General features: G+C 34.5%; 1 pseudogene; it reads right to left on the reverse strand.

Annotated features, from left to right (window-relative positions):
* Window positions 1–12,298: 12,298 nt before the first annotated feature.
* Window positions 12,299–13,456, reverse strand: LOC105072983 (dnaJ homolog subfamily A member 1 pseudogene; annotated as a pseudogene).
* Window positions 13,457–20,493: the final 7,037 nt, after the last annotated feature.

The raw sequence follows: 20,493 nt of genomic DNA on the forward strand, positions 1-20,493 counted from the left end.
GTTGGGTTAACTCCACTCGTTAATGTCGCTCCTTCTGGGCTTTACTTCATTTCTGGAATTCACAGTTCAAGATATGGGACTACCTTGACGCATGGCTGTGCTACCATATTAGAAGGAACTGACTTCTTAACGTTCCCCTTTTCCGCCTCTATCCACCTCCCATACCCACCACTCTGCCTCCAAGGACACACCACCTGCTTATTCGCCAGCTTCTAGGCTCTTCAGGTACAGTGAGCTTTGAGCTAATCATGTCACAAAATTTACTTTATCCACCTAAGTTAACTCCAGGTTGTCTCTATGAACTTGAACAGATCAGTTTCTGTTCTCTTGTCTGTAAAATGGAAATGATATTTTCTAGCTGCTCCCTTCTTCATACTGATAAACAGGAGGCTGGAAATATCCACACAGTTCTGAGTTCCTCAGAAATGTGGCTAAATAGAAATTATGTGATACATGTAAGTATTCATCATAGACATGCCTAATGGGGAAAAAAAGCTACATGAAGAAAGAGAGTGTTATGGTCATTAGGGAGAGTTACAGCGAATTCCCCAGGTTCCTTTTAGAGCAGAAGTTAAGCCCGAGTCTCATTCGTGGAATGTGCCCAATCCACTCAATCATGTAACCTCTGGGGGTGCTTCTTTTGGTTTAATTTGCTTCCTCTGGATACCCCCAAATTTCATAGTATTTTCACAAAAATAGTTGTATTCATCCCAATGTTTTTCTCCTTTCATTATTATTTTTTCCCTTGAATATAAATGTATTTGTTGAAACGTATTTGCATCAGTAATGATGGACTTGCCATGATATTTCAAAATTATATTTTGTATTAGTAAGTATATTACAAAATTGTGTTTCTGGTCTCTCTTTAGAGGCAAGAAGAAGGGTAGCATTTGAATCAAGGCTATGAGGTAAACCTTTCTTTCTCTCTCTCTGATAGATACACACACGTCCTTGTATACACACGTGCCAACACAGACACAAACACCCCACCGCCAGGAGGAGATGGCTGTATATTGAACCTGAAGAAGACCTCAACTACCACTCACTCTTTGAAATCCTTTGTATATTCTTAAGCCTTTAGAGTTCAGTGTTGTTTTTATATGCTCTCCTTTTGGATAATGAAAGAGATACGTACAACATTCTGTATATTAATGCCATAAATGTCTGCCTCTGGCAAAGCCTTAATGTATGAACAAAGAAAGGAATTGTTCACACAGCAAAACATACGATGAGAAATGAATATCGGTGGTGGAAACCTCTCTGTTAGAGGGAATTTCAGATCATTTCAATGTTTACATTTGCAACTCAAACATATTGACAGAGCAATGCAAATAGATGTACACTAGGAGATGCAGGAAGAAAATTATTTGCACAGATACTGCAAAGATTTTCTAGCTGTGTGAGAAATGAAAATGCATTTTTGGCATATTTGGTAAACTGAATGTTATTAAGAGGACAAACCTCATGTAAAAGGGAGATAAGCAGAAATTGATTTCAATATTATTGCAGGGCAAAGTAAATAATCTTGATGCATTCAACCTTTATAAATGTGCAAAACCAGATTAATTTTCCCAATTACAAACTTTAATAATGTTGAATTACTTTTAAAACATAGATTAGGATATGAGATTGAGGGTAATAATAATCCACAAATGTGTTCTAAAGGATATTAATAAATCTTTGATTAAACAAATTAGGGAGGAGATGGGGAAGAGAGAAAAGATGCTCTGCTAAATCAAGTTAAAGCAGTATCCTCAAGACTTCTCAAATCTTTAAAGGCTAATATATATACATTCTGAATCTCTAAATGGAAATAGAGTGTGCAATGTTTCCAAATTTTGTAGACCTGGAAACTTTGAAGGACCAAAAACTCTGAGGAACATATAAGTAATTGAATGTCTTCCCAATTGATTTAGTCCTAGAGTTAAACTGAACTGCACATTCTTACTCTAGACACTGCTACAATGCCACTATTGAAATCTGATTTTCTACAGATGAATAAAGGTTTATAGAAATTCAAGTAGAGGCATCATTGTTCTGCAGCTTGGTTCCTGAAACCCAGATCTCCATTGCTGAGAGTTGCAGTGGTTATGTTGGAGAATTGCTGACCAGATAGTCACAAGGAGTCATGACCAGGTGGTCTCATAATATATTGGTGAAGTCGCCATGATAGAGGTCCAGAAATTTGACTTTGTCATGACCAATATCGTAATATCAATCCCAAAGGTCAGGCTCAGATTAGTTCTTAAAATTGCATTTATTTATGATAAAAAACATAATTGTCAAGGCAACCCCCCCCCCCCATCTAGTACCTCTTCTCTTTATAGTTCAGTCTATCTAGGAAGCCAGATTAAATTCAGAAGGTTATTGGGTGAGGGTGGATCAGAGCACGAGGAGCTAGTGATACGACCAACATCGTTAATGACAGGACTTCAGCCTCAGTCATAGTAGAGTATCATGGGACCCCTGCCTACTGCTTTTTCTATCACACTATTCTTCAGTGTGTTGTTCTTTTTTTTTTTTTTCTTTTTTCTAAACACTTCAACTTGACTTAGCCTGTGCTTCTTTACTTATGATAATGTGCTTTAAGGTGCATCAGCAGGCTTAGTTGTGATGTTTCAGTTAGACTTCACCTAAAGCTATACCCTCATAACTGGGTGGATTGGAGAAAACTATTATTGCCCACTCTGATTTTCCATATTTTTATCATGGTCACTTTATTCCCACATTCTGAGAATATCTTGCTATCATCTCTCTTTGCTTGCTATGGACCAAACCTGGTAAATTCAGACTTCTCCATTGCACTATTGCTTGCCTAGAGGTGTTAATTAATCAATTAGACACTGCCACTTACCTACATGTGTAGTATAGCGGAGCATGTGCCATACACATCCATTAGGATTTCCTCTATCACAGTGAAGAGGAGGGAAGAACAGAAGTGCTGAAGAGCTCGTGCCTCTGGAAGCAGCTCACAACCAATAACAAACAAACTTCAGTCTCCTCATCCCCAGATATGACACCTCTGAGGTTTATTTTGCATCATCTCCCAGAAGTCTCCAGTGGGATTAAGTCACAATTGCCCACAACAGCAACCTGCTCATTAAACACTTCACAGATTGTCTTTCTTTCCCTATTTCATTTATCCACTCCTGGGCTGATGTTTTCTAGGATCACTTCCCAAATAACTTACCTGCACCTCAAATTCCAGTCTCTGAGTTCCAGCAGAACCCAACCTAAGACAACATGTAACTATAGAGCTCAATTAGAAATCTAGTCTGGCCCCAGAAATGTTGACTTTCTTCCTGGTGCTTCAATTCATTTTAAGTCATTTTAATTACCTATGCCTGGACTTATGTAACTCTGTAGAATTTATATTTGCTTATGTATTATTGACCAATCCCTGACATGTAGTGACTACTCTACCTTTCTTGTGAAAAACACTCTTAAATCAGATGAGTCAATGTTCTGCCTGTGGTTTGGTCCATGTAGAACATACTGCTCATATCATGAAGGGAAGCCAAATGACAGTGTTCAGAACAGCTTGGCTGACTTACCTGTGTTGGTGATAAGGCAATAAAATAGCTCGGTGAAGCTCCGTCTCTCTTTTCCCCCTCTCTTGCCTATAGATGAATAAAAGGTTTAGTTTAGGATCTAGTTTTCCAGAAATATAGTTCAGTTTCTAATTGTAGTGCATTATTTTTGGTAGAACATATTTTTGATGGTGTTATACATGCTGAAGGGTTAATCCCATTTTTGGAAACTGAGCAAGAGGTAAATAAGTAACTATAACATGGGACAAATCAAGATCCAGGCACTGCTCTGCTTTCTACAATTATTATCTTGCTTATAACAGAAGGAGAATGCATTTAGTGTTTTTTAAGGAATTTTTCTAAATCTAAAATTTTAATTTCTGTGACTCTAACTACCAAAATTTTTTATTGTCAGATGTTATAAAGTTGATAGAAATTATTATTAAAATAAAAGGGAAAGATTTGCTTCTATATCGTAGAAACTAGAATATACAAGATTATTTCCTTTTTTTGCATTTGAAAATTAGCTTTACGTTAATTTTAGGCTAACAGTGTTTAAAAAATAACTTCTCATCTAGGTCAGGATGGAACATCAGAAAAAATGTATATGTTGCTATTTTATTTCATCTTTTAAAAAAACTTAAAGATCCAAACTGGAAGGTGTACTGCAGTGATTCCAAATATTGATATAAGACACGAAAAAGTCATGTTTTGATTTAAAAGGATTGCTAGTTTGGTTGAACCACTATTCTTTTATTGGAAGGCAAGGAGCCAGACCCTGCAAATAACATAGTTGGTTGATGTGTTAAGGTAGATCTTTACCTCTTTGGCATGATACTTAAGGATAGGTTGGACTAATTTATAGGATGAAATGGCCTTTACAATGAAAAAACAAACTATCAAAATTGTTGAAATGTCCTTAAAAGCCTTTAAACTTTACATGGCTCTGAATTCCTTTGTGTAAATTAATCAGAAATATAAGGATTTTGTTATCTTAAAATATATTTTTATTTTTAAAATGAAGAGCTATGCCTTCCAGTATGAAATTGAAATATTCAATGTAGAGTATATGAAAGGTATATTGATGTTAAACTTCTTAAATTTTATTACTATATTGTGTATTGTGGATATGTGATTAAACAATTTTGGTCTTAGGAAGTGCATGCTGAAGTGTTATGGGTTTATAAAGCTACCACATGACTTTATAAAGAAAGAATATAATAAAGCAAATGTGGGGAAGTGTTAAAAATGCATAAAATTAAAAAAAAAAACCCAGCAGCATCACTTCATGATGTTTAAGAAGCTATAAACATAGCAGGGAGCTCTTCAACTGGACAGAACTTATCCTTTGAAAGGTGTTGTCACTGACCATGGGAGACTTATGATCTTCAATCTTCCCCAGAAAATGAAAGACCAGCTTTGAAGCTGATGTTTCCATAGCCTTTCAGTAGAGGTGGATAAGTAAAAGACAAACCCAAGCTAGCATTCAGTGACCTGAGAGAGAACTCTATTGCAACTAGATTCCAAACAAAGTTCATCCTTGGGCCAGTCTGACACCTGCTGGAATGTTCAGTGTCCTTGGCAGGGTCTACGCTCCATTGGATTGTTCTTCACATGTCTTTCTGGATCTTAGTTATGTCACCTGTAGCCCCTTTTCTCTCAGCAAGGACCTGTTTGTCCTACTTAGTTTTCTCAAATATTCCAACATATCCATGCTCCTATATTTCAACATATCTTAGCAAAAGGACCCTATTCTTCTTCAGGAACATCTGCTTGTGTTCCTAGACTTCTCATGTAGGAAATGTAAATTACAGAACTCCTTTCTGAATACTTCTGGACATGGGAAATAGTTCCCTGCCAAATAGATTCCTAAAACAATTAGTAATGAAAAGCAATAATTTTTCTGATATTCTTCATTTTCACATGTTCGTGAAACTCCCGTGGTCTTTTCTCACTGCTTAGGAAATATGGAAACATTTCAGGGAAGCATTGAAGGAACGAATTTATATGCCTAGGCTCTCATAAATCCTCAATTAAATGATAGATGTCTTTCATACAGAATAATATTTGTTTACATGTTTTTCTTTCTCAGACTGTGTCCTAATGGTTGCTCACCATTATCCTGCTAGTTTAAGCTTCTCAGAACCTGTGACACCCCGAATTTGGTCATCATATAATTTCATAGTGACATTTTTATTTTCTTTACCCCCGAGGGTTTAAATATCTGGATGTAGTCAAACTAGGTGGATAATAATAGGTTACGTTTATTGAGTCCTTGTTATTTGTGGTATTGTGCTGAGTTCTTTTCATGCATGATCTTACTTAATCTTCTCAATATCCTTAGAAGCTAGGTCCTTATTAATTAACCACATCTTACAAAGATGAAAGCTAAGGCCTAGATTATAAGTATCTTGGCCAAAGTTGTACAGCTAGTCCCTTGTAGAACTAGAACTCAAACTCACATAGACTGCAAATCTCTGAAGAGGCAATTTTATCTAACTACTCCATTTCTACTAAAGAAGTAATTTTCAAGGATCTACAGGGAAAATATTAATAAACTGGAAATAAATTACCAGCTGTCATGATCCTCTTGTAGCTCACAGATTGCACCCTTCTACCATATAAATACACATCAACAGCAAACATTTGGATACGCTCCAGTGTCAGTTAAAAGAAAATACAGAATAGGGAACACTATGTGAGCGTCTTAAATTCAAACTTCTATTTCATTATTGTCCCCACAAATGCCTTTTCCTCCTCCAAACTGGTGTCAAGGAGTGGTTACTTGTTCACTTTTTCTTTTTTCTTTTTTTAAACTACATTTTGGGTTATATTTGTCAAACATTTTTGTGTTTGCCTCTTATGTGACTGAAATGATCAAACAAATCACTTGCCCTCCATTGGCATGCTGGGGCATATGGGGATGTACCACAAATGTTTCCTGAGTGTGCTGCCAAATTTTGTGCAATGTGTAAAATGTATTTTGGTTACCACTAAGGATGCATATGGTCACTGAAATATCTCTCAGATGGGATATGGAGGAAAAGAGGTCCCATAATTTGATCTGGAGCAGGTTAGGACTTGCTGAGATGGAGAAGAAGAAATAAAAGCTGGCTGGTGTATTTTCAAGGTGGCTTCAAAGTAAAATGGTGGGTTCCTTAGAAAAATCCAGATTTTTGTCACTTGGCTTCTTAAGAAAGAATATATCTGCAATAATCAGTTATTCTCAAGCAGAGGCCCATTGCTAAAGGCCAACCTCTTAAATCCTGGGATGACTATGACTGCATTTATAGATTGGTGATATGTTGTTAGACTCTTAATGTGATCATGTGGTTATCACTGTAAGTGGTGACACAAATCCGAAAAGTTCAAGACTGGCTGAAATGACTGTCTTCTGAAATAGACTGATTTTTGAATTTTGTGCATAAGACTTACTTTAGAAAAAATTATCCTCCATCTTTTTCCTTCAAGCGACTTTCTTATCCTTCAGAACATTGGTGCCCTCTTGCCACCCTATAATTTTTCATGTTCCCCTCATTCTACCACACTTGAGTCTGAGCTCCTAAATAGTCATCTTCCTCATCATACTAGTTTCTGGTCAGACCTCAACAAACCAAACCAATTTAACTGCTTGGAATAATTGACTACCTGATAGTCTGTTAGTATTAGTAATCTAAATATCTGAGGTCTGTGAGCTTCAGGATCAAGTCTAATCTGTCACTTGGACAGAATTGCCAAGCTGATTTTGTATGCTTAGTCACTGCTATTGACTGAAAGATGCCTACCCATCCAAGCCACAAAAATGATCAATCTATAAATAACCATGTATATATCACACACCTATATTCACCTATGTACTATTTAGGAAGAAAAACAATCAATCTTTATATCTTTATGAAGAAAACCTGATTTTTACCTAAATTATTAAATGTTGATTCATTGAATAGTATTTTCTCAAATACTAGAAAAGAACATAAACAACCTTTGAAACATCAAAAAATCATGGAGCATATGCTTCATTGTTTTTAGAAGATCACATCTTGACACACTTAGACAGATGCCTCCCCCCAACCCCCATCCTCATAGGAGCTTTCACTTTCTTTTTTTTAATCAAATGCAGAAACTACTCTGCAAATGTGAGCCTCTCTTTGCCGATAAATGTGCCGCTCTTAGCCAAAAGCACAAATTTATATTTGTATGGCTCATCTCCAAATCCCACTAGTTGCCCTCAGTGAATGTGCTAATTGCATTTCTTAGCTCTCCATTTTCTTCGCTTAGCCTTTGTGGTTTTATGCACATTTTACTAGATGTTACACTTTCCTTGTGTTTAGCTTTTATTTGCATGACACCAAAGTGTGAGTCAGTTGGCTCGTTGCATTTTGCATACATCATGCATAATGAATACTAAAGTGAAGATTATCTTTTCACTGAGCAAAACTGAAAACATGTGTTTCTCTGCCAAATCTGCTTTGATGAAAACCAGAGAAACCTAAAATGTTGGGCAGTATAGGGTAAAGCAGTCTTTCTACAATCCAATCTTCTGAGCCATGGGAGGCTTTGTTTCTTGCCCTCTTTTATGTTATACATACCTCAGTATTCTTTAATTTTGACAAGTGAGATCAAAGAAAACCCTGCTTAAATTCTTTAATCAAAGTGCGAGGTGTAATGTTTGTATATCTATGTTTCTGTACATGTGTAGTTATGGTTGCCATATGATTTTGCACTTTGATAAAATATGCTATATATGTTACATTATAATAATTCAGATTTATTCTTAAACATATAGAAAAGAGAAACGATCATAAAGAAATTGAAATAATCCCAAATCTTAATAGCGTTAGTATAATTTTTTTTAACATACCATTTTTCTTGTGCTAAATTCTTGTCTGCAATAAGGCTTTCTGTCTATTCTTGCCTCCTTCCGTGTCTTGTTTTCACTCTTTTAAGTTTACAATATGTTTTAATATCATAATATTGCAAATACACCCCTCATTATTTCAAATGGAATTGCATTGCTTCTCTGGAATAATTTGTGAGAGAACTTTGTGCCACCATCCAGTACAGGAAAAAAAATCATCCTGGAGTTTTTCTGTTGCTTCACTTTCCCACTTTGGAAAGAAACTCAGCCTATGCAGGGTTTCTTCTTGGAGAAGCACCTGCCACTGTGTTTTTCATCTATTTGCTGGCTTACTTGCTGTGGTCCCTGATCAATGACCCTGCCTCACCAAGTTATGAGCTGTTGAGGTTTCCTCATATTATTTCAGAGGCACCCTATACTTTCTCAAAAAGGAGAACATAAATCTCTTTATGTTGGGTCCCCCTGCATAGTTCTAGCAGAAAGCCCCTGAAGCTTAGGGTCTGGAGATAGTAACTTTCAACCTTTACGGCATGAATGTACGTTATAGTTGGCAGAATAACGGCCCCTCAAAGGTGTTCATGCACCCAGGAACATGTGAATATGTTACCTTGCCTAGCAAAGAACACTTTGAAGATCTGATTCAGTTGAGAACATTGAGATGGAGAAATTATCCTGGATTATCCAAGTGGGTCCAGTCTAACCACTTGGTGCTTAAAGGTGAAGAAGCTTTCACAGCTGTGGCCAGAGGGAGATAAGACTAGGAAAAACACTCAAAGAGATGCTTTGAAGACAGAGAGGAAGGGGCCTCAAGCTAAGGAATGTGAGAGGTCTCTAGAAGATGGAAAAAAGCAAGGAATCGAATTCTCTCAGTCTCCAGGAAGAAATGCAACCCTGTCAACACCTTGATTTTAACCCAGTGAAACCCATATTAGAATTCTGATTTGTAGATAATACATTTGTATTGTTTTAAGTCACTTGAATTTATGGTAACTTGTTATAGCAGCAATGAAAAATGAATACCCTGCTTTTCTCCAGTTTTTTGTTTTTGTTTTTTAAATTCCATTGGACATTTCCCTGGGATTGCTAGATAGAAGGGAGGTGCAAGGGAGTTAGATACCTGTGCTCTTTGGCCATGATACTGAAAAGGTCTGTAGCAGGAGCATTCCAGAAGGGAGGGAGGGTGGAAGGGAAGAAGGAAAGAAGGAATAAAGAAAAAGAGAGGAAAGAAAGAGAGAGGGAGGGCTGGAGGGAGGTTGGTTCTTTTAATATCGTGGTTACATTCCAGTTTTAGGTTTTGCCCCCAAGAAGTTGAAATTTGCCAAATAATCTTTTTAGTTTGGGGAGAGTCTTAGTCTGACATGTGACAGCAGAGTGGTCTGTACAACGGTAGTTGTATCGCTGGCAAGAGACAGGAAGGACCGTGGTCTACATCGTCACACATACAGACTTGACTGCTAGTTTTAGCTACACGTAATTGAAAGGATTCCTGAATTCCTTCTGTTACCATGTTGAAATATACAAAATTCTGTTTTCCAAGTATAAGCATTGGTAAAAACTTGTCTCATAAATTACAAAATAAAATTATTTATCTACCAAGAGCTTCTAAAGAAATCATCTATGACTTTTTTTATTATAATAGAATTCTACTTAAACTGATGAAAACTGTTCCTGAAGAAAAAAGAATCCTAAAATGTAATACTTCCTTTCTGTTTTTTTTTTTTTTTAAGTATCCAAAACTTGAGAATAAGAAAAGGACACTGCATGTCCTTTCAGTGTCCTTTCAATGGCACATCCTAGGACTATATAAGTCTGTGGAGGATGTACTTTTGTTGCACTTACTACTTACTATTGATTAAGGCACAGCTTTGTAAGTTGCATGTGAAATTATGTATTTTTGTCCAATAGAGATGCAAATTCTTTCTTTACAGTAGAAAAGGTAACCACAAAGGTTGTGTTTTATTGCTGACATTAATCAATTTTGTCTCTAACTTAGCCAACTTATTTCGCTTACTTCAGTGTTCCTTTCCCGACTAATGATATAAACTGCTGGTCATAAAATTCTTCACTAAGTTTACCACTGTGCTGGTTTACTCTTTAATGGGTTAAAAAATCTTTGACATATGTTCATTTTATATTTGTATGAGTCATCTTTTTAAATTTTTGAAAATTATATTTTGGCATTCTAAAATATTTTAGCTATATGTGTATGTATCTGTGTGTATGTGTATGTGTGCATGAAACTACCAATGATGTCATTTAAGCAATATTAATAAAGGGATTGTATGTTGGTCTTAATTATATTTGTAATTATGTTTGTGTATATATGCATATCCATATATATGTTAGAAATATTAAGAAATATTTGAAGACGTCTAGACAGTACTTAATGTCTGAAATTCAGTTGCCAAAAAACTACTAAACATAATAAATTATGAAGTTATACATTATTTCTTATTCTGGAACAAAAATATTTATAGAAATATTTTTTGTAAAGCCAAAATGTGGAATCTAGATTTTGAATTTAGGGTCTGAGAAAATTATTTCTTGTTCTCTTTTACCCTTCATATGGAACATATGCAACAATTTTTAATCAATTTTTAATTTATAATTTAAATACTAAGCAATGAAGAGATTTACATAAAAGATTTTATAACTACAGTCATTTTCACTGTAGAACTGTGGTTTCTTATTATTTCTAGCTCTTAAAATGTTAATGTACTACATAGCTGTGTGATTTTACAGGACAGTTTAATTCCCCTGAAAATATAGACCTGAGTGAAGAGTCCAAATTAAAAAGAAATTAATATGTTTCAAATATTAAGTTATTTTTCTGATCCTCTGAGTTCTGTAATATCTAGGCCTGTTGAAAATTTTACTCAAAGAAAGCTACCAACAACCAATCCTAGTTGGGAATTTTTCACATTACCAGAAAATAAAAATGGTTTTAGAATGGGTATTTCGTGTTTGTTTCATTATATTAATTACCAACAAATATTACAATAATCAAAATTCTGTTGGCATAGAAACTAGCAGAAACCTATCCATCAAATACACCAGCTCTTTACCAGCTCTTTCTACACAGAATAAAAATCTTCATCATTTGCTCTTCCCAGAATCTTTCTAGTTTGGGACCACATGCTACTTAAAAGGCTAAATTAATCCATACATGTGAAAATTTTACTTGAGAAGTTTTAATAATAAATAATATTTGAATTCCAAGTTTGATATACCTATTTTAGAGAAGCAAAAGTTACACCAAAATTATAATAGCAGATTTGGGCTTTCATGACAAGTTCAGAAAACCTAAGTTTTTTGCCCTGCACTGCCCAAAATGCTAACACCTCTCCACATGTGATATTTGCACATAAGATTAAATTAATTAAAATTAAAGAAAATGTGACATTCAGTCCTTTATTGCACTAGCCACCTTTCTAGTGCTCAACATCGTCACGTCGTTGGTGGCTCTACTATTGGACAGGGCAGATACAGAACATTTCCATCATTGCAGAAAATTCTACTTGACAGTGCTGTTCTAGACTTCTGTCTTGTTGATCATACTTCTTCCTCTTTTCAAATGTAAAGGATAAATTTGATCTAAAGCTTAAGCAATATAAGACTGAACAGATAACATATAAGAGAACAAGCTCAACATCCTTAAATCATGAAGCAGAGAATTTCAATATGCTTCACATTTATCTATGTTTTAAGTGCAGAGAACATTCTCTACCTAGTCTTTTTTTTTTTTGAGCTTTTATATTTGAATTTATTCTTCATTTAACTTTTAAAATACTACTATAGTTGAATATTAAAACAAAAACAATAGCAAGTAGTGAGCATATTATGATTATAGTCCTTCACTCATTCACTACTGCAAATAAAATGCCAGTAGTGAGTATATTCACTGGCCTCATTAAGAGGTCTGACACTAAACACAGCTCCAAGGATGATGTTCATCATCTTCATATGCTTCTCAATTGTAATGGTGCCATCTTTCCTGATTTGGATTAAAGTCCACTAGCTCTACCTGGTCCATTTCATCAGTCTCTTCTACTTCCTTCCTCTCAGGTAGGAGTTTTTCCAGCAAAGAGAGTTTATCAGGGTAGAGGAGGTCATTCTCAGGAAAGTTTACCTTAAATTCAATGATTAAGTGACCCTTTTCACATGGTCTACAATAAATTGGCATTCCTTCATTTAGCACACACTTGATATCTACATGCTTGGCAATCTGACCTGCATGAGAAGTGATGACTCTTGTTTAGTTGTCAATAGTAGATGTTGGCTTTTGGAAGCCACACAATGCCTCAACCAGCTGTATGTCCATACATACGAAAAAGTCTTCTTGTTGAGTAAAAATAGCATGGACTTCTGATCTAAAACAATGATAGTATCTCCTGGCTCCAGTCCTAGTTCTTGGTCTCCTTCACCATAGAATGCTATCTTCTGGCCATCTTTTATGCCTTTGTCAATATGAACTTCTAGAATTATCTTCTCTCGAACTATCTTCCTTCCATTGCAGCTTTACATCTGTCTTTAGGACTGATCCACTCCCTGTGGCCCTGGCACTCCATACATACAGACTGAATTTGCTGAACCATTCCCTGTCCTATCTGATTAATTCTTACTTGCATTGCAGTACCACAGCAATTGGGACAGCATTCTACTGCTCCTTTCTTACCAGCTTGGCCTTCACATTTGTCACAAATCACATTCTTTTGCAGTGCTTGTTTTCTTGTTGCACCATTATATAAATCTTCCAAGGTTACCAAGAGTTGATGTACAACATTTTAACCTCTCCTTTCTCTCTGCATCCTTCCTCCTCCTTCAAAAAACATATCAGAGATATCCACAGGGGAGCCAAAACTGTCCCCAGCTCCACCTTCTTTAATTGCCTGTTCTCCTTCTTTGTCAAATAATTCCCTTTGGTTTGCATCAAAGAGCACTTCATAAGCTTGACAAATGTATTTAAACTTCTCTCCTCCATTTGGGTTCTTATCAGGTTGGTACTTCAAGGCCAGCTTCCTGTAAGCCTTTTTCAACTCTTTGTGGTGGCATTGGGTTTGACCTCCATGCTTATTCTTTAGACTAAAATGCATAGAATATTCTTCATCCATTCTCAAGATTTCTTAAAATTGTTTTGATTTTGAGTGAGGGTCATTTATAATATTAATGAAAATTAATAAATATCCAATTAAAAATCAAACATCCATAGAAAATAAATGGTATTTTATCAATTCAGAATTCACTACTCTTGACCAAAAACCAATAAAAATCAGAATATGGATAATTTTATCTCATGATGCTTTGTTTTCCACACTGCAAAAATATTTACTAATTTTCTTTAATACACCTATGATTTCCATTTATTGGGCCAAATTCAGTAGTCATTACTCATTACCTCAGCAAGAATGAAAGTTTAAGTCAGTGCTTGTTCCAGGCATCTTTTTTCCTGTCCATTCTAATGATAGGCAGTTGCATCATACTGGTGGTGATTGTGATTGCTTTAAAATAATTTAATTTAAATGATTTCTGCAATAAAATAAAGGTAAAATGGAATATCTACTATTTTATACCTAGGGACTTCACATGACATTTATCACTTCTTAATATTAATCCTATGTTTTAATCTTTTTGTAGATCAAGTTATGTTTATTCAACTTAATGGAAAGAATGTAGAAACTCTTTAGAATCCTAAAGAAACCTTCCTTTTGTAATGATTCATAGTGTTATTATTTAGAATTTTAATTATAGAGATTTTCATGAAAATTAACATAGCCTGATAAATTGCAAATGTATAAACAGTTTTCCAGAGTTTTCAAGCAGTCAAAGGAAACCTCTGTGACATTTTTTTGAGAAAATATGCAAAGAGAGGAATATTACTGATATTCTACTTCTCCCAAGATCTAGATAACCCAACATTGTATGTGAAGAAAAAGTTAATTTGAGTCTTGAGCTAGAGATTCTGATGATTTAAATGTTATTTTAGGAGACAAAATAGATGGTAAAATGACAATACATTGTTTTTAAATATCACATATGTGTATGTGTGTTTAATGTAATTTCTCATGTAAAAAGAGCCCAACTGAGTAATTTTAAAATCAAATATTGGCAATAGGGGAAACATTAACCTAAACCAAAATTAAAATATGTGTTTTTCATTAAATTATATTGATTTAAATAAAACCACTTTTATTCAAATCACTGATGGAACAGTGAAAGTTTCATAATCTTGCCTAGTTACAGCAATCAAAAAGTGAAGTTCTAAGCCTGAGAAAATGATTATATCTCTTGTAGATTACATGAAATGCACATAATCTTGAGTTAAAAGCACTCTAATTTCCAACCAATATTTAAAGTAGAACAAAGTGCTGTTATGAAAGAGTGGTTAACTATCAGATTTATCAATGTAATTAACTGCATTAACAGATTGAAAAGACAATTTGTGTTATCATTTCATAAGATGCATAAAAAAAATTTGATGTAATAGACATTCAACTATGGTTTAAAAATAAAATCTTAGTAAAAGGAAATAGAAATTGCCCTTACGTTATAATGTATATTTAGCAAAAACCTCTGGTAAACAGTAAAATGACAATACATTGTATTTAAATATCATATATGTGTCCTATCTGACACAGTATTTAGAAGCAGTCCTATTAAAGTCAAGAGGTAGATAATTCTGTCAGGTCTAGTACAATACACATTGTTGTGAGGTTCTTACAGTAAGACAAGATGAGGAAAAAAGTGTAAAAAACAAAAACTGGAAAAAAATGTTGCGTTCAGGCAGTATGTCTGAATGTAGAAAAAATTAAAAGATGTTTATAAATAAATGTTTATTATTAGGGAGAACAATAATATTCTTGGATGCAAGACCAACTTCCAAAAATTAATAACTTTCCAGTACACAAGAGGCAACTAATTAGAAAATATAATAGTGACAACAATCAAAAGGAGCCTAGCATAAGATGACCAAGACTTTTGTTGAGGCAATTGCACCCGTTGTTGAAGGACATAAAAGAAGTTGTGACTAAATGTCAAGATGCGCCAAATTCACTAATGAGGTGACTCCATATTGAAATTAAGTTAATTCTCCACTAACTCCCATAGAATTTTAATGCAATAAAATAAAAATCCCATAGGATTCTCTGTGCAACCAGATAAATTGAGTCTAAAATTCAGATGAAAGACTAAAGTTCCAAGAGTTGGCCGATTTTGTGGAAAATGAAAAGAGAAAATTTGCTTTGCCAGATATCAAGATCTATAATAAAAGTATGACAAAGAAAATAGTATTTATCAGGGCAAAGACAGACAGTCTAATGAGCAAAACAGAAAGGCCCATGTATGTGCAGAAGCATGACTCATGACCAAGTTAATAACTGACCATTATACAGGAGAAAAAAACAGGAATTCATTCTCTTAATGTATCAAAAATAAATTGCCAATGCATAAAAACTAAAAATTTTTGCAGTGAAAACTAAAACTTTTAGAAGACATCAAAATAAGAAAGAATTTCTTAACAAAACAGGAAGATCACAACCATAACAGAAAATATTTGTACACTTATCTATATTCAAATTTTAACAAAAGTAAGCCACATTACAGAGATATAGGGATATACTGTGAGACACACTGCAGTATGGGAGAAGATATTATAATGTGATTTTTGATAAAGATTGAGTGCCTGAAATCCATAAAAAGTTCCTCCAAATCAGTAAGTTAACAGCAAATGACCGAATGGCCTGTAAATATACAGAAAGATGCTCAGCCTCACCAGTAATCAGCAAAGTGCACAATAATACAGTGAAATACCATTTTACAACCATAAAATTGGCAACACTTAAGAAGCTTTACAGTACCAAGTTTTGTCAAAGATTAAGGAAGAGTTTGAATTCTCCTGTACTGCTAATGGAAATATAAATGAGTTAGTTAAAGCCACTTTGGGGATCAATTTAAAAATATCTAATAAATGTGAAGATGTACATACGTTATAATCCAACAATACTATTTCTAGGGATATTAGACTCAGTATGTAGAAACCCTCATTTATGCACATAAGGGGAAATATATAAGGATAATTGTTAAGGTATTATCTAGAATATTTAAAATTTAGAAACAATTTTGACATATATCAACAGGAAAATAAATAAGCAAATTTTTCTATGTTTTTGCCAAGGAATACTGTTAAGCCATAAAGTTAGTAAATTGGAAATTAATGCTTGGGCATGACTACATTTCATAAACAAGATTTTGAAGTAAAAGTTTTCAAAATTTTAAGCTTCCTTAAGGAAGAGTTTTCAGACACTTAAACAAAAATGAAAGAAAAATGTTTGTGTTCCTCCCATGCAGGAGGCAACAGAGGCTGAAACTCAGGAGTTTGGGATTCACAGGTACACAATACTATATATAAAATAGATAAACAACAAGGACCTACTACATAACACAGGGAACTATATTCAGTTTCTTGTAATAAGAAAATTCATTGAGCTGTACACATTAGATTTGTGCACTTTTCATATGCTTCAATAAAAAGGTTTTTTAAATGGGGGGGGGGGGAGTGGCTTTCTTTGAGAGAGAGCATATGCTTTCACATTCACCTTGGTCCCCATCCTACCCTTCTATATCTCCAAAATAAAGAATAATTGGTTGCCATTTTGTATCACTTTGGTAGAGTTTTTCTTATAGCAAACAAGTGTTTTCCTTTATCTGTGTCTCCATGAAAAGGCTTTTGATATAAAGTTTTAAAACAAAAAAGAACACAACATATTGTTTGCAAACATTTTGTTATATTGCACTAATTATAAAATTGTTGAAAACATGGATAGGAAAGATATATATCTTAAGGAAACTGTTTATTTGTGAAGGAAGAGGGGATGAGTTTGATTAGAGTGGAATAAAACTTTATCTGAACATTTGATTAAATGTAGAAAATCAGCAAATCTGGCAAAACATTGACATTAGTTAAATCTAAATGATGGATTTACAGCTGTTCATGATATTATTCTTGTTTGTACATTTTGAATCATTGTGAAATGATAAAAAAGAATAATTTTAAAAGTATTCTGTGCAAACAGAAAAGCAGTAGAAAAATAAAGAGCAGGTTTTGAAAAGATCAATAAATTGACAAATCTCTAGCAAGGCTGTCAAAAGAAAGAGAGACCCAGAGAAAGAGACAGAGAAGACTGAAATTACCAACATCTCAAATGAAATAGGGAATATCACTATGAACCCCCCAGATATCAACAGAATAGTAAGGAAATACCACAAGTTTACACACATACATTTGACAACTTAGACAAAACATTGACCAGTTCCTTAAAAAACATGAACATCTACAAGTCATCCAAGTTATAGTAGGTCATTTGAATAGCCATATAACTATTAAGGAAATTTAATTTATAGTTTTACAGTTCCTCCAAAGAAGAAATGTCCATGCCTGGATAATTTTGATGAGGAATTCAAACATTTATAGAAGTAACACCAATTCTATACAGTTTCCTAACTCACCTTGTGAGCTTATTTTACCCTGATACCAAAACCAGATAAAGAGAGTATAACAACAACAAAAACAAAAAGACAGGACAAAACAAAGACCCCTATAGACCAATATCCTTCATGATCATGGAAGTAAAACATAAAACCATAGAACTCCTAGAAGATAACATAGGAGAAAAACTAGATTACCTTGAGAATGGCAATTCCATTTTAATACAACACCAAAGACGTGATCCATAAAAGAAATAACTGGTAAGCTGGACTTCATTAAAATAAAACATTTCTGTTCTATGAAAGACTCTGTCAAAGGAGTGAGAAGACAAGTTACTGACTAGGAGAAAATATTTGCAAAAGACCTATCTGATAAAGGATTGTTATTCAAAGTACACAAAAAAAATCAAAACTCAACAAAAGGAAAGCAAATGACCTAATTAAAGGGCCAACGATCTTAACAGACACCTCATTGAAAAGAAATACAGATGGCAAATAAATAAGCATATGAAAAGATGTTCCATATCAAATGTCATCAGGGAAATGCAAATTAAAACAGCAATGAGATGCCTCTACACATCTATTAGAATGGCCAAAATCTGAAACATTAACAACACCAAATGCTGGAGAAGATGTGGAGCCAGAGGAACTCTCCTACATTGTTGGTGGAAATGCAAAATGGTACAGTCACTTTGGGAGACAATTTGGTAATTTCTTGCAAAACTAAACGTACTCTTACTATAGGATCCAGCTACCATATTTTCTGTTATTTATCCAAAGGAGTTGAAAATTTGTGTGTACACAAAAACTTGCACACAGATGTTTACAGCAGCTTTATTCATAAATGGATAACTAAACTATGGTACATCCAGATAATGGAATATTATTCAGCACCCAAAGGAACTAAACTATCAGGTCATGAAAATCATGGAGAAACCTTAAATTCATAATACCAAGTGAAAGAGGCTAATCTGAAAAGGCTATATACTGTGCATTTCCCACTATATGACATTCTGAAAATGGCAAAACTATGGAAACAGTAAAAAGATCAGTGGTCACTAGAGGTTAGTGAGGAGGGAAGGATGAAAAGTGGAACAGTGAAGATATTATGGAAGTGAAAATATTCTGTAAGATACTGTAACAGTGGGGACATGTCATTATACATTTGTCTAAACCCATAAAATTTACAGCACCAAGAGTGAACTGTAATATAAAGTACCAGACTTAGGGTAATAATGATGTGTCAATGTAGATTCACCAGTTGTAGCAAATGTACCATTCTGGTGGGGGATGATGATAATAAGAAAGGCTATGCACGTGTGAGGGCAAGGGGAAATATGGGATGTATGTATACCTATCTTTCAATTTTGCTGTAAACCTAAAGCCACCTTAAAAATTGTCTTTTAAAAAACTTAGTAAAATGCCCTGACATGAAATAAATATTTGAACTCGAACATATGCTAACCTATAACTGCTCCTCCTTGCTTATCATCCAGTCGCAAACTCCTTAGACTGGTCTAAGACTGTCAGTGATAGGAATCTGACTTCCCTCCCACTGCTTTCCCATACATCCATCCCTTATCATCCACCCCAGCTGAGCTGATCTCACAGTTCCTGCCTCTGTGCTTTTCCTCCACCCTGTGTCCTCCACATAGTCTCTACCAGTCAAGAGTTTGTCCATTCTTCAATGCTCAGCTCCCTGGTTTTTTCTCCCTGAGATATTTCTCTTCTTATAAATCAGAATGAGTCACCCCTTTATCTAAACCCTTCTATGGCAGCTGGACCTCTTTTATGTCACCAAGAGATTAGACACTCCCATGTGTGATGTGTGTGTGTGTGTGTGTGTGTGTGTGTGTGTGTGTGTGTGTGTGTGTGTTTGCCTGATTTTTGTCCACTTTTTATCCCCTAATCTGCTAGATTTCCTGGCACAGAGTGAATGAGCAATAGATACATTTATTAAATTAAATAGCATTAAAATTGACTTTTTAATGACTTTTTTTCTGGATCATGGTTTCCTACAGAGGAATAACAATTTATTGGACTTTGGGAAAAGTCTTAAAATACTGCAGTGTAAATGGGATGGAAATGCTGCAGTGTAAAAATAGTAGCCCATTCCATGTAGCAGTAAAGAATATGGTAAAATGAGGGGCATAACTTTATCATTGGTGTGTCATCTGAAATATTTTCCTAAAGTTAAAACATTTAAGAACTACTTGGTGGTGTGTTTGGAATGCTTTTCCTCAGCAATGTTAAATCTAATTTTTCTGAAGGAAAGTGTGACATGAAGGAAAATATACATAAAATAGTATGCTGTGACTACTAATGTGGAATGATTTCATGTGTCAGATAAAAGGAGGTAAATCAGCATATCTGTTATCGGCATCATCTCTATATGCCTATCATCATACCTATCAATTACTTTCTTCAGTTCATTTTGCTTCTCTTTGTAAAGTAGATCAGTCAACTGTCATTTTATTAGAACACCACATTGTGCTATATGTGTTTTGCTCATCAGATAGCGGAGTTAGTTAAGATTTAAAATAAAAAGATTTCTTTCATTTTATAGATACTCCAATTACCAGTCATTCATCATAAGTTACAACAATATTTAGATACTCAAGCACG

Source organism: Camelus bactrianus, chromosome 5 (genome assembly GCF_048773025.1).
Source record: "Camelus bactrianus isolate YW-2024 breed Bactrian camel chromosome 5, ASM4877302v1, whole genome shotgun sequence".
NCBI classification, from domain to species: Eukaryota; Metazoa; Chordata; class Mammalia; order Artiodactyla; family Camelidae; genus Camelus; species Camelus bactrianus.